General features: G+C 36.4%; 1 protein-coding gene across 6 annotated transcripts in view; it reads right to left on the bottom strand.

Moving 5' to 3' along the window:
* The window catches only part of LOC138694869 (proton-coupled amino acid transporter 1), a 118,295-nt gene that overhangs the window by 23,502 nt on the left and 79,673 nt on the right, over positions 1 to 15,120 (bottom strand). The window lies entirely within an intron of this gene.

Raw genomic sequence — 15,120 nt, 5'->3', positions numbered from 1 at the left:
CGACGCTGTATCAACATCTAGGTTATTTAGCGTCTGAATGAAATGAAGGTGATAATGCCAGTGAAATGAGTCCGGGGTCCAGCACCGAAAGTTACCCAGCATTTGCTCGTATTGGGTTGAGGGAAAACCCCGGAAAAAACCTCAACCAGGTAACTTGCCCCAACCGGGATTCGAACCCGGGCCACCTGGTTTCGCGGCCAGACGCGCTGACCGTTACTCCACATGTGTGGACGATTTTTAGTACATGGTGGACACGACTGCAGATGTATTCAATAGATGGTATAGTGATTCGCGGACGTGGCGGTAGATGGTAGCAATTGAATGTCAGCAGTCGTGAAATGATCTCGCATTTAAATCGACAATAAATAAAACCAATTAAAATTATTGTCCTAGCAAGTAATAAGATAATAAATTTATCTAAAAACTTATCATTTAATCTAAATCAAAAAGAGTTTAGATAATTACTGGAAGTAATAAAATTGAAATAGAGGACTATTCTTAATAAATGGTCTCTATTTCGGCTGGATTTTATCCTAAATATTTAGTTTTGGATATCGTGCATTTGATATATTAGTATTTTTGGATCTCTTATTTCTTCCTCATTCACAAAATAAATAATGCAGTTTATGTGAGAAGCGATAAATGTCAAATTAATTTTCTTTCGTGATTAACAGCCTTTCTTATAGCCATTTTAAATAATCTCAGAACGATGACAAACACTATTGCATTCGTAACAATGAACAAAACTAATTTCGGATTTCAGAGACAAAATTTTCTGGAATGCATTGAAGTAACTCCATACAAGATAACTTGAATAACTTGGATTTCTTTAGTTTTCAAAATTATGCTGTCAGAATAACAGAACTAAAAGGTTTTAAATAAATATAATGACGTTAAACCCTATCCTTTTCTTTAAAAAATTGTTTTTATGTGAATTTATTTTTAACGAAGTTCCAACGATTTCAAAGGTAAATTCTTAAGAACTATTATGTGGATAAAATAATTTCACGTTTCCCCACTATCTGCTTATGTGAAATCTCTCTACTACTACAAAATGTACTGCTGGCCTCACGTCCACACACGTCAGCATAGGTAAAGTATCATCCAACCAGTACGTTGCTAACGTTAGGTCAGTACCGTTATTTCCCATAACTACGGTCCTGGAGCACAACTATGGTCCACGATACAACCATTCAAAGAACACTGTAGAAGTAACATAGACTGTTCGTACAGGGACATCATTTTATTTTTACTTCAATTTTTATTGTACCCGAGTTTTTGAATGTACTTCACTCCCACCCCTTCTACTAATGAAGTTCAACCGTCCTCCGCACAGATCAAAGACCGCATATACAGTCATAGTAGCCTTACGGTCACAGTAAACAGTACGTTCCAAAAATATGTTCGCGTTTTCCAGTGACGAAAGAGCTTTCAATATTGAATCATTTTCGGACAGGTACTGTCGTCCATTTGCCTACGTCGCATCCCGGTTTCCCCCCACCAGCTTTTATTCGCCAACTAGTGGCTGGGCTGTCTTAGCTCTTTTCTGAAAACATTAATTTCTGTTAGGAATTGGACGTCTACGTAATATTATACAACTGTTTAAAATAATTTAAATGAAAGGGCCTCGTTATGTAATTACTGTCACGTGATTTCCCCCCTTTCTACGACCCTACGACAAAACCCCTTGGACGGACAGTAGATAGCGTGTCTGAGTAATTTTATCTTTTCGGATCGGGCAGAAGTGAAGATTGAATTTACAGTACGTAAGGTATTCTTTTATAAAGTAGGTACAGAATTATTTCAACATGAGTTACTAGTACGAAGAACGAAACTGGTACTTCAAATTAGGTACAATAGTCTATAGTGCGATAATATGCACAAAAAACTGAAGAATGTATTGAAATAAACGTCCACCATTTAAAAAAAAGTGTTTAAATATCCATATTATGATTATTTTTAAATTTAGCTTCATTCTCTATATTGTACGTTAATGTGCTGTAGACAGTATAATATACACTGCATAATGAATACGTCCACATGGACAGCTCACTTCGTGAGGAAAAACACTCACTGTTAATACAGTACTGTATTTTGATTAAACAAAAACCTAGTGAAAATGATCAAACTCAAAAGCGCAATATTTCCTAGTTTACGTAAATGGATGAACTACTTTTCTTCCCTCCTATACCTAGTAAAGTGATTTGTTTGTATATTACGCCAGTATCATCGAACTCCAGTCTTGAAAGGAGGTAGCAAACGGCGTTGATCCAGAGGTATAGGCAAGTTAATATTAAAAATGTTAGTAAAAATAAAATGATGTCCCTGTAGATAGCTGCAGTGACTTGACTTCAAACTACAGTACAACAAAAATACAGATAAACGAGATACTACGTTATGGAGTACAAAATTTGAATGGTTGTATCGTGGACCATAGTTATGGGAAATGACGGTACGTAAACAACTCTTGCCGTCATAGCCGGTGTACGCTACTCAATTCCCCGAATTTCTCACGACGCGACGCTGGATTGAACACTGGTACTACATAACAGCCGAAAATTTCATGAGAACATTTTTTCTCACATGAAGACATATTACAAACGCTTATCCGGTATGGTTAATGCAAGGCATGACGCCCTAGACCACGCGGCTCCAGCGCGGGATGTTGCCGACGACTGCTATCAAGAAAAACGGGGACATTTTCCGCTCCTTTAATTCCGCATTTACTGATTTCCCCATAACGCGATGGACTTTGACAACGGTCTACGCAAGATCGCTCTAATAAAAGACAGATGTAGGACATTGTCATTTGTTTCTCCTTCCAGCCAGATTGACTGGTGGTTGAGTCTGCATGTTCCATTTAATTCTCATGAAGTTCAATGAACTAATCTCGTATGGAAAAATTTACTTCCTATTTATCAATTAGGCGATGTGAAAACTAAACGTCCTTGATTACAAACAATCTCGTTTCGACCCAATTGTGACCGATTGTAATAATGAGAAAAATTAATCAGCTTAAGGAGGCCTACAGTGTACGCCAAAACAAACATTACTAAAATTATCTCTCGTCTACTGTTTATGTTTGCCTAACAACCAAGTATTTATTTACTTATTCATTTATTATTTACTTATTCAGTTATTATTTACTTTATTTATTCATTCATACCAGAATATTTAGACATATTGTAGATTCAATGCTTGGCTTAATGCTGCAATAATTACGGTTCTCACAACAGATGGAAAATATTTATTGTTGAACATTATTTCACTTCATACGGATTTGGACATGCAAATGGCTCAAGTGTGAAACATGTTTCAGATGACTTTCATGAAATGTTTCACAAGCCGCCACTGAGTTAACACTATTATATTGAAAGTTTTTGACACGGCTATAAAAACACACTCTTTTTTCGAGGAACACTTTGGGAAATGCATAATTTCCGTTAAAAACGTTTCTTTATTTATCGCATTCACCTGATCTTACATCACCCGATGTCTACAAAAAAAAAAAAAAAAATATATATATATATATATATATATATATATATATATATATATATACACAGGGACATCATTTTATTTTTACTTCAATTTTTATTGTACCTGAGTTTTTTAATGTACTTCACTCCCACCCCTTCTACTAATGAAGTTCAACCGTCCTCCACACAGATCCAAGACCGCATATACAGTCATAGTAGCCTTACGGTCATAGTATACAGTACATTCCAAAAACATGTTCGCGTTTTCCAGTGACGAAAGAGGTTTCAATATTGCATCATTTTCCATTTGCCTACGTCACATCCCGGTTTCCCCCACCTGCTTCTATTCGCCTCTCTGTAAATGCTAGTGGCTGGGCTGTCTTAGCTCTTTTTTGACAACATTAATTTGTTAGGAAATGGACGTCTACGTAATATCATACCCATACAATTGTTTAAAATAATTTAAATAAAAGGGCCTCGTTAAGTAATTAACTGTCACGTGATTTCCTTCCTTTCTACGACGCTGCGACGTAACCACTTGGACGGATGGTAGATAGCATGTCTGAGTAATTTTATCTTTTCGGATCGGGCAGAAGTGAAGATTGAATTTACAGTACGTAAGGTCTCTTTTATAGAGTAGGTACAGAATTATTTCAACATGAGTTACTGATACGAAGTACGAACCTGGTAATTCGAATTACGTACAATAGTCTATAGTGCGACAATATGCACATTAGAACTGAAGCCTGTATCGAAATGAACGGCCACCATTTTCAAAAATGTGTTTAAATATCCATATTAAGATTATTTTTCAATTTAACTTCATTCTCTATAGTGTACGCTAATGTGCAGTAGACAGTATAATATACACTGCATAATGAATACGTCCGCATGGGAAGCTCATTTCGTGAGTAAAAACACTCATTGTTAATACTGTACTGTATTTTGATTAAACAAAAACCCAATGAAAATTATCAAACTCAAAATCGCGATATTTCCTAGTTTACGTAAATGGATGAACTACTTTTCTTCCCTCCTATACCTAGGGAAGTGATTTGTTTGTATATTACGCCAGTATAATCGAACTCCAGTCGTGGAAGGGGGCAGCAAACGGTGTTTCCGATTCTTAATCGTTGATCCAAAGGTATAGCCAGGTTAATTCAGAAATGTTAGTAAAAATAAAATGATGTCCCTGTACAACAGAAGCCTCAATAAAATATTTACTGTACAAGCTTTAGCATCAATTTCATCAAGTTCTGATATTACATGGGGCTAGCAAGTCAATGCGTTGTTGTGTTCTGCACATGGGCAGGTATTTCTCTGCAAACCCAGCATTCTCCAATCTTTCCTATTTTCTGCCTTCCTCTTTGTCTCCGCATATGATCCATTTATCTTAATGTCTTCTATCATCTGATATCTTCTTCTGCACCGAACTCTTCTCCCGTTCACAATTCCTTCCAGTTCATTCTTCAGTAGGCAGTTTTTAGTAGGTTATTTTACGCCGCTTTATCAACATCTGAGGTTATTTAGCGTCTGAATGAGCTGAAGGTGATCATGCCGGTGAAATGAGTCCGGGGTTCAGCACCGAAAGTTACCCAGCATTTGCTCATTTGAGGGAAAACCCCGGAAAAAATCTCAACCAGGTAACTTGCCCCAACCGGGAATCGAACCCGGGCCACCTGGTTTCGCGGCCAGACGCGCTAGCCATTACTCCACAGGTGTAAGCACTACCTATCACACACTTAACTGTTCGTCTACAAAATATTTTTTTTTTCCATTTCATCTTATCTCTATATCCAATATCTAATATTTTAAGGTATGAAGTACATAATACATCTCGCGAAGATAATAACCCTTAATCGTCCAGTTGATTTTATCTTTGCTGATACAGTATTTAAAAATAAGAAATATCTATATACATAAAAAAAAGCAAGCAGTGTTGCCATTAACGGATACAATTTCACCAAATTTTTAGATCTTTCGCCTTCATGGTAAAACTTCTGTAATTGGCCAAATCTGGTCAATCGTAAATGTTCCTCTGCAGTTGTTTAAAAAATTAATTTGCATCACAGTTGTAATACACGCAAGAAAACACTCGTAAACTTGCTATAATTTCGCCTGTTGCAAGATGTAATATAAATAGAAAATCATTTAGCCACCGATTTGGTCCAGGGAGATTAAGCAACACTTTTGGCTCGGGGTTGTGCTGGAACGCATGGTTTCGAATCCCGATCGTACTGATTAGCAGTTGGTTTCCTCAAAAGTAAAACGAATGTCAGATAAGTACATGGCTAATCATCTGATTCTCATCGCCAAGTTACCGTATCGCTATCATACCCATAAATGCCAAGTTATTTTTTTTTTTTACTTTTTTTCTATTCCTGTTATTGACAACTATAATGTACTTATTTATGTACAATAAAGTCTATTTAATTTTAAAAAACTAAAGACCATTACGTTTGTACTAAAGTTGCTGTAATTTCGCGTGTTATCATTTCCATGTAAATTGAGTCGTAAATAATGAATATGAACTAAAATCAAACAATGATTTAGGAAAATCTCTATGCACAGACTGCATCCCCATAAGCATTTCTTTCGCTATTGGAGATGCAAAGTTAGTTGCGTGAAAATGTCGGAATAAAAAAAAATAGCATTACAATACTCTCTTTGTGTTCGTATAATAAGAAAACGAAGTATGTAGACAGACGAAAAGACTGTAAATGAAACTGATTTGTTAAGGGAAATAAAGTGGATGGGGCCTTCCCCCTCTCACTGCCTGAATTATCCCCATTTCTGCTTATACATTACTATCCCAGCTAGAATTGTAATCCCAAACATTTCACTGGATTTTCTTATACAGGATCATTCATAAGTAACCGATCACAAGGATGATTTTCAGACACGTTATATAATCTTTGCCAGTAAAAATATTTCCTGGTGCCGTACAGCCAATCTTAGTCACAAATGTGTCCTCTAGAAAGCGCCATTTTTCCATGCGTAGTGTGCATTTTTGTTGGTATGCCTGGTGATTTGACATCCTGTGCATCGACACACTATTGGCGTGAAATAGACTGACAAGCTGACGCGCAGACGTTTAATTCTGATACAAAGAAGAAAAATTCCTTGGCTTCCGCGATCTCCAGACCTAACTCTCTGACTTTTTATATGAAATTTTGAAGGATCGTATGTATGCAACAAAACCACCAATTATCCCTGTAGTGATGGAACGAACCATGCACATGATAAAAGCGGTCACTCGAGACACCCTTCAGAATGGGAGACATGTTGAAAACTGTAAACCATAATATTAGTGTACGTTTAGGCCTACTGTAATCTGTACATAATTTAATTATGTTTCTCTATGTTTTTCATGACAACTGCTCTAAATTTTTAATTCAGTAACGATTGTTTCATTCATCACTACATGGAAAAGTGGCGCTTTCTGACGGGCACACTTGTCACCGAATCGATTGTCTGGCACCAGGAAAGGTTCCTACTATTGTAGATGTATAATATATCCATAAAAAAGATTTTCAATTTTACAGAGTAACCAGTTATTTATGAAAGACTCTGTTTATTATTTTATCAATGTATTATTTATCACTACTAAATTACACTAAAATACGCTTTTTAAAAATAATTTCAAATATATTTTAGATGTACGGCAGAGACCCATATGATGGACTGAAGAATGGAAAGGAGGAGGAAATTTAAGAGAGCAAATGTCATTCTTCCCTCTGAAAAAAATGCATACATCTTATGTCAAAGCTGATTTTCGGTAACCGAGATGGTGAAAACATACTATTTTCATGCAATTCTCGAAATTATTTTTGCACTATTATTTTTGTTCTCTTTATTTTGTAGATTAATAGAATGTTATTGTAATAGTGATTCATAATAATTCTGGATGTAATATGACTTACTGTTAACAGGAGTGCAATTTCTATATAAAAATTAAAAATAAATAGTACGTTGAAATTAAGAAGAATCGGAATGGAAAATTATGCAAGAAATGAAGTTGAGGGTGTGTTAAAAAATAGAAACAATCTTGCCTCATTTGTCTTATCGCCCGACACACATTCATGAAGAATCACGAGTGCAACTAATGTAAATTAACATTATCTCTTCGAACTTGACCTATCTGCTTCCTATGGAAGATTTCAGTTACTACTAAAATGAGGCGGTGATGTCGAAGTCCGTATAGCGAGTGCTTATAATTTGCGTTTTATTGAATATGACATCATATTAAGAAATAATTCACACATACATACAACTGGCCTCTAAACTTTATCGAATCTATAAGACGCAAAAGTCTATACATTCCACATAAAGATAGCCAATTTTCTGTGCTAATTGCTTGCGTGAGTTATTACGTAAACATTTTGCAACAACGCATTAAGAACACGATGACATTAGTTCAACGATTTGTAAATATATTTTGTTTCGTATGATTATATACTCTGTTACATATTTTTGGTCGACTATCTTCAGATATTTGTATTTAGCAACAAACTAACTCATTAATCATTGTTGAAGCTCTAATGGCGTTTATAAAATACTAAATGATTTATCCAAGGGATTGAGCTATTTTCCGAGCTATTTGTTTATTTACAAACATTATTAGTATCTAAGGAACTGCATGAAACATCTATTCCAGTCACACGACCATCATAAAAAGTTTCGTTCGTACTAACTGCCAGACCAAACAAGAAATTTAACTCTCTTCCCTAACCATAGGCGGAGTTATGGGGGGGAATGGGTGCACTAAACTTTTTTCAACTCTTTTTTGTCTGTTAACCTTAGAAAATATTGAATGCAAAAGATCTTTTTTGTTTTTATGATTAAGTTTCTATGCTTAAATGGTTGAATTAATGTCTTCAGATCATATGTCTGGACTGTAACATTTATTTTAAATTTCTGAATGTATAAGAATTTCTGTGCCTTATTTGAGGAATGAAAACACTGTAATATTTCTTTTGTAACAGCCTGTACTCATGTGTTAGAAGTCTGCAGAAATATGAATAACATACTGCACAACAATGTAGAAAAAAGAAAAGTGATCCCGGTATAATGTGTAAACTTAAAGACGAGATTAAATAAAATAATTAGGGTGCTATTCATAGACATTTCGCTAGCCCGCGCTAGGAGCGTACTAAACTAGTCCAGGCTATCGATTGGTTACTTTTTTTTATTGGGTTATTTTACGACGCTTTATCAACATCGAGGTTATTTAGCGTCTGAATGATATGAAGGTGATAATGCCGGTGAAATGAGTCCGGGGTCCAGCACCGAAAGTTACCCAGCATATGCTCGTATTGGGTTGAGGGAAAACCCCGGAAAAAACCTCAACCAGGTAACTTGTCCCAACCGGGATTCGAACCCGGGCCACCTGGTTTCGCAGCCAGACGCGCTGACCGTTATTCCACAGGTGTGGACGATTGGTTACTTGTACGGGATTTATATCATATCATATCATATCATATATCATATACCGGTATCATGTATCATATATCATATCATGTATCATATATCATATCATATCATCTATATCGCTAACACTGGTTTATGAATACTAAAAACGTTAGTTCGCTGATCATCCGCCGGAAGCCCGCACTAAGGATGTCTATGAATACGGCCCTTAGAGTTTACACTTCATACGATATCTTCAGTAAGATAAACTTCATATAAAAAGTTTCTGTTAGCACTGTTACGTAGTTTTATTGATGCATGCATGTGTTTCTGTACGAGAGAGAAAAAGAGGGAGAGTGTTTTAAGTTATATCCTATTATAATTTGTAGTAGACCTACAGTTCAAGTCCTATACAACTCGGTCCGAAACATCGCGGATATGGATGTAACACTGTAAGAAACATGCCCCGAAAATACCTTTATTAAATGATCATATTCCGATAAACTGTACCACGGTTAAGCTATAACGGGGGGAGGCGATAAATGATGTTCCCCATAACCCCGTTACATGGGGATTCTATGGTTTTGCTTTGCCCCCGTCCCCCAAGGGAACTGTTCTCTCTCCACCTATGTCCCTAACTAATTATTTAGTTTTTATATTCTTACCTCAGATCTTGATATTAGCAGCCTACACAGGGTGAGGCACGTAAAGAAACTCTCAACAGCTGTGAGAGTAAGTGCCGTTTAGTAACCAAACAAAATGATACATCTTATTCTCATCGAGTGATCAGCCACTCAGTTACGTTTGAGACTCTCATTCGGGAGGTCTCGGGTTTAAACACCGTAAATGGTCAATATGACGGGGTTTTTTTCTGTCAATATGGCTGGGGGTTTTCATCGTTTCCCCCATTGGAAATTGACATACCATTATTCATCAACGTCTTAATCACCAATATCACAAACATTAAAAACAAATATTTTTTGTTTCTGTTTACTAATGGCGGGTACTTGACTTTTCGTCATTTACACATATGAAGCCAATTTACCGACAGAGTAATTTCTTAGGGTGCGACATAGACCCGCAATGAGATGAGATGATTGAGATTTCACAGGGGAACCGGAGTTCCCGGAGAAAACCCGTGTTACCTGGACCACGGGCTTGTCCAATACAAGTTATAAATCGGGAGTACACCGGGGATCGTACCTGGGACCACTAGTGGCTTAAAGCAGTTATATGAACACAAACCATCTATAACACACAAAAACAAACTGAAGAATAGTAAACGGCTACTGATATATACTCAAAGATCCTACACAAGCGATATGACCATAAATTTTAAAGCGCGTATAAATAAACTTAATAAAAAAAACCTATCCTCATAGTGGCTAAAGTTTTTACGCAGTCAATTAAAAACAAACTAAACATTTGAACAGTTGAAACTCGAGAAACGGTTACGAGAAAACTGTGTAACAGATAATGATAAAATGTGTGATCTTTAGGCATATTTGTCTTTCTTGTGAACATACAGTAGAAAAAAGTGTAGGCTGTTTTCTGTATGGACTACTAAAATAAGATATTTCTGTATATATCTTTAAACCTAGAAATTCCGCCTTACATTATTGTATTCGAAAACGTTAATGGAAGTTATCGTTGGAAGAGTTTGTAGTTTGCTGCGAAGCGTCTACTACATTACCGGTGGGAACTGCGTCACATGTTCTAAATTTGTAGTCCGTTTCGAAGCTTCAGAGAGGATTAATAAATCCAGACAAAATTCCATACCAATATACAAGGATGAGAGCTTAAACTAAGTAGCTACAGGTTGTCAAATGTAGCTTGCATACGAAACAAGTGTAAAGTGTTAACACTCACGATGAATAAACTGTGATTATATATTTGGGACATTTCTCCAATGATATTTGAATAAACATCGCAGTCGCACTTCCCGAGTGACAGAATGGCACATATTTAAACCCACAGTATACAGGATGGAAGTGAAATAGCCTTGCAGATTTTCAGAGCAAATAGCTCAAGTTTTTGTAACAAAAAAACTATAATATATTGGTGAAAGGTTCATAGTTTTTCAGAGAAAAATGTTTCCTCAAATGTTTAACAACCTCCTATTCGGTAACTATTGCGAGTAGGATCGTGATTTTTGGCCATATCAACAGGAAAACTAATAATAGTAATATGCGTTACAAGAGCGGTATGTTGAAGTTTTCATGTTCGAGGAAAAGTTTGAAAAGCGAAACGTAGTTGAGCTTTTTTAATTTCAGAGAATTTAAAGAAAACATACCCTCGTGTATCGTACATTATTTTGTGCGAAGATCGTTTATTACATACCTGAAAGAGGAATTTCTAATTAGTTGCAATGAAATCTCCATCTTGGTTTCTGTTCAATGACGGCAAATTTGCAAAACAAAAATATATATCTTCAACATTGTTGCTTTAAAATGTTTTCTGTGTTTACTATACTCCAGCAGGCCGTGATATACGTCTGTCTTTTTTCCCCCCCCATTCTATGATGAGTCTGGAATCTTGTTGATTTTTTCGCGGCTTCCTTAATGTTACTTGCATCATGAATGCAGTAACTTTAGTGGAATTGTAGAGTTTATTTAATTTTTGCAAATATTTAAGAACAATAATTAACACTGCAATTTAGGTGAAATTGCAGTGGTAAGTTTCCAATTTATAATTATTACTATATTGAAAACGTCTCTAAAAATAATATGTTAAAAGCCTAAAGCAGTAAAATCAATATGTCACTTAAGCGGTAAGAAGAGGGAAATTGTTGTGTGTGTTAGGTTGGGAATACTGAATGTGGAATTTTAGACTTTCCGCGGATTGGTTTTGTGCGGAAACCAAGCAAATACGCACGATCTCGCACAAAGAATAATTTATCTCGCTAGCGTATTTCAATATGGAGGGTAGCTGCGAATATATTGAATAAGCAGTCGTGGACAGCCGATAAGGGGTGGTCCTCCAGCTTGGGGGTTGGGCGAAGGGCTAACAACCCATCACCGTAAAAAACAGCTTGTTACGAATTCCTACAGTAAGCCTCGGAATAGGACTGATTCTCTGGCACGACCACAGCAAAGGAATAAGGTTTTGAGATTTGGCACTTGGAACGTAACTAGTCTTTATAGAACAGGAGGGGTAACATTAGTAGCAAAAGAACTAGCTAGATATAGAATAGACTTTGTGGGAGTACAAGAGGTTAGGTTAGATGGGAATGGCATATCACAAATAGGAGATTACTTGTTGTATTATGGGGAAGGAAACAATAATCACCAATTAGGAACAGGATTCTTTGTACATAAAAGAATAAACTCAGCAGTAAAAAAGGTCGAATTTATCAGTGACAGGTTATCGTATTTAGTACTTAAGGGTAGATGGTGCGACATCATAGTTATAAATGCTCACGCCCCTACAGAAGAGAAAGACTACTATCTAAAGGATAGCTTCTATGAGGAATTGGAACATACTTTTGATCAGTTCCCTAGATATCATATGAAAATTTTATTGGGGGATTTCAACGCTAAAGTAGGACGGGAGGATATTTTTAGACCAACTATTGGAAAAGAGAGCCTACACGCAATTAGTAGTGACAATGGAGTTAGATTAGTCAACTTTGCCACATCGAAAAATTTAATTGTCAAAAGTACAACATTCCCCCATAAGGATATACATAAATATACTTGGACTTCTCCAGATGGATTGACACACAACCAAATAGATCACATCTTGATAGATAAACGGAGACATACTAGTATAGTAGATATTCGAACTTTCAGAGGTGCAGACTGTAATTCTGACCATTATTTGGTGATTGGAGAATTAAGAGAAAGATTATCAGTAGCCAAGCGAGTAGAGCAACAAGTTAATATTACTAAATTCAATATTTTGAAATTAAAGGACGAGGAAGCTAAGCAAAATTATCAGGTCGAAATTTCGAATAGGTTTGCCACTTTAGAAAGTTCCGACGAAGTTGAGAAAGAATTAGATGTTAATAGCGTGTGGGAAAATATCAGAGATAGTATCAAAATTGCAGCTGAGCAGAGCATAGGTTATTATGAAACTAAGAAAAAGAAACCGTGGTTTGATGAAGATTGTTGCATGGTAGTAGAAAGAAGGAAACAGTCAAAATTGAAATTCTTACAGGATCCAGTTGAGGAGAATAGAGATAATTATTTCAATGAAAGACGGGAAGCAAGTCGTACACTTAGGAATAAAAAGAGAGGTTACTTGAAGGAAAAACTGAATGAGGTAGAAACAAATAGTAAGAATAAAAACATTCGAGATTTATATAAGGGTATAAAGGAATTTAAGAACGGATATCAGTCAAGGGTAAACGTGATCAAGGATGAGAATGGTGACTTGCTTGCAGACTCTTCATCAATCCTAAACAGATGGAAAAACTATTTTGCGCAACTACTAAATGTACATAGGCCAAATAGAAATGATCGGGATGATATTGAAATACAAACTGCTGAGCCATTTATACCCGAACCCACGATTTCAGAAGTCGAAATTGCGATAGAAAATCTGAAAAAGTACAAGTCTCCAGGTATCGATCAAATTCCAGCAGAATTAATACAAGAGGGTGGAAGTGCATTATATAGCGAAATTTATAAACTTGTACTTGCTATTTGGGAAAAGGAAATTGTACCAGAACAATGGAAGGAGTCCATAATTGTACCTATTTTTAAAAAGGGGGACAAAACCAACTGTGGTAACTTTCGAGGAATATCACTTTTGTTGACGTCGTACAAAATTTTGTCCAATATTCTTTTGAGGAGATTAACTCCGTACGTAGATGAAATTATTGGGGATCATCAGTGCGGTTTTCGGCGTAATAGATCGACTATTGATCAGATTTTTTTGTATTCGGCAGATAATGGAGAAAAAATGGGAGTATAAGGGTACAGTACATCAGTTATTCATAGATTTCAAAAAGGCATATGACTCGGTTAAGAGGGAAGTATTATATGATATTCTTATTGAATTTGGTATTCCCAAGAAACTAGTTCGATTAATTAAAATGTGTCTCAATGAAACATACAGCAGAGTCCGTATAGGTCAGTTTCTATCTGATCCTTTTCCAATTCACTGCGGGCTAAAGCAGGGAGATGCACTATCACCTTTACTTTTTAACTTCGCTTTAGAATATGCCATTAGGAAAGTTCAGGATAACAGGCAGGGTTTGGAATTGAACGGGCTACATCAGCTTCTTGTCTATGCAGATGACGTGAATATGTTAGGAGAAAATACACAAACGGTTAGGGAAAACACGGAAATTTTACTTGAAGCAAGTAAAGCGATCGGTTTGGAAGTAAATCCCGAAAAGACAAAGTATATGATTATGTCTCGTGACGGGAATATTGTACGAAATGGAAATATAAATATTGGAGATTTATCCTTCGAAGAGGTGGAAAAATTCAAATATCTTGGAGCAACAGTAACAAATGTAAATGACACTCGGGAGGAAATTAAACGCAGAATAAATATGGGAAATGCGTGTTATTATTCGGTTGAGAAGCTCTTATCATCCAGTCTGCTGTCCAAAAATCTGAAAGTTAGAATTTATAAAACAGTTATATTACCGGTTCTTCTATATGGCTGTGAAACTTGGACTCTCACTCTGAGAGAGGAACATAGGTTAAGGGTGTTTGAGAATAAGGTGCTTAGGAAAATATTTGGGGCTAAGCGGGATGAAGTTACAGGAGAATGGAGAAAGTTACACAACACAGAACTGCACGCATTGTATTCTTCACCTGACATAATTAGGAACTTGAAATCCAGACGTTTGAGATGGGCAGGGCATGTAGCACGTATGGGCGAATCCAGAAATGCATATAGAGTGTTAGTTGGGAGACCGGAGGGAAAAAGACCTTTAGGGAGGCCGAGACGTAGATGGGAGGATAATATTAAAATGGATTTGAGGGAGGTGGGGTATGATGATAGAGACTGGCTTAATCTTGCACAGGATAGGGACCGATGGCGGGCTTATGTGAGGGCGGCAATGAACCTTCGGGTTCCTTAAAAGCCATTTGTAAGTAAGTAAGTAAGTATGTAAGCGTATTTCAATAGTGTGGACGGTTTTCGTCTAAATTTAATTTTAAAAACTTCTAAATTCAAGCCTCTGCACGCTGCGAGTTGGTTGCAACACAGCACCAGACAACAGCTCATCTAGCGAGACATACCGAGTTCATTGACCTCTTACATCTGCATCACG

The sequence above is a fragment of the Periplaneta americana genome, chromosome 2 (assembly GCF_040183065.1).
Source record: "Periplaneta americana isolate PAMFEO1 chromosome 2, P.americana_PAMFEO1_priV1, whole genome shotgun sequence".
Lineage (NCBI taxonomy): Eukaryota > Metazoa > Arthropoda > Insecta > Blattodea > Blattidae > Periplaneta > Periplaneta americana.
The sequence above is the reverse complement of the archived record's forward strand: the minus strand, read 5'-3'. Positions and strand labels throughout refer to the sequence as shown.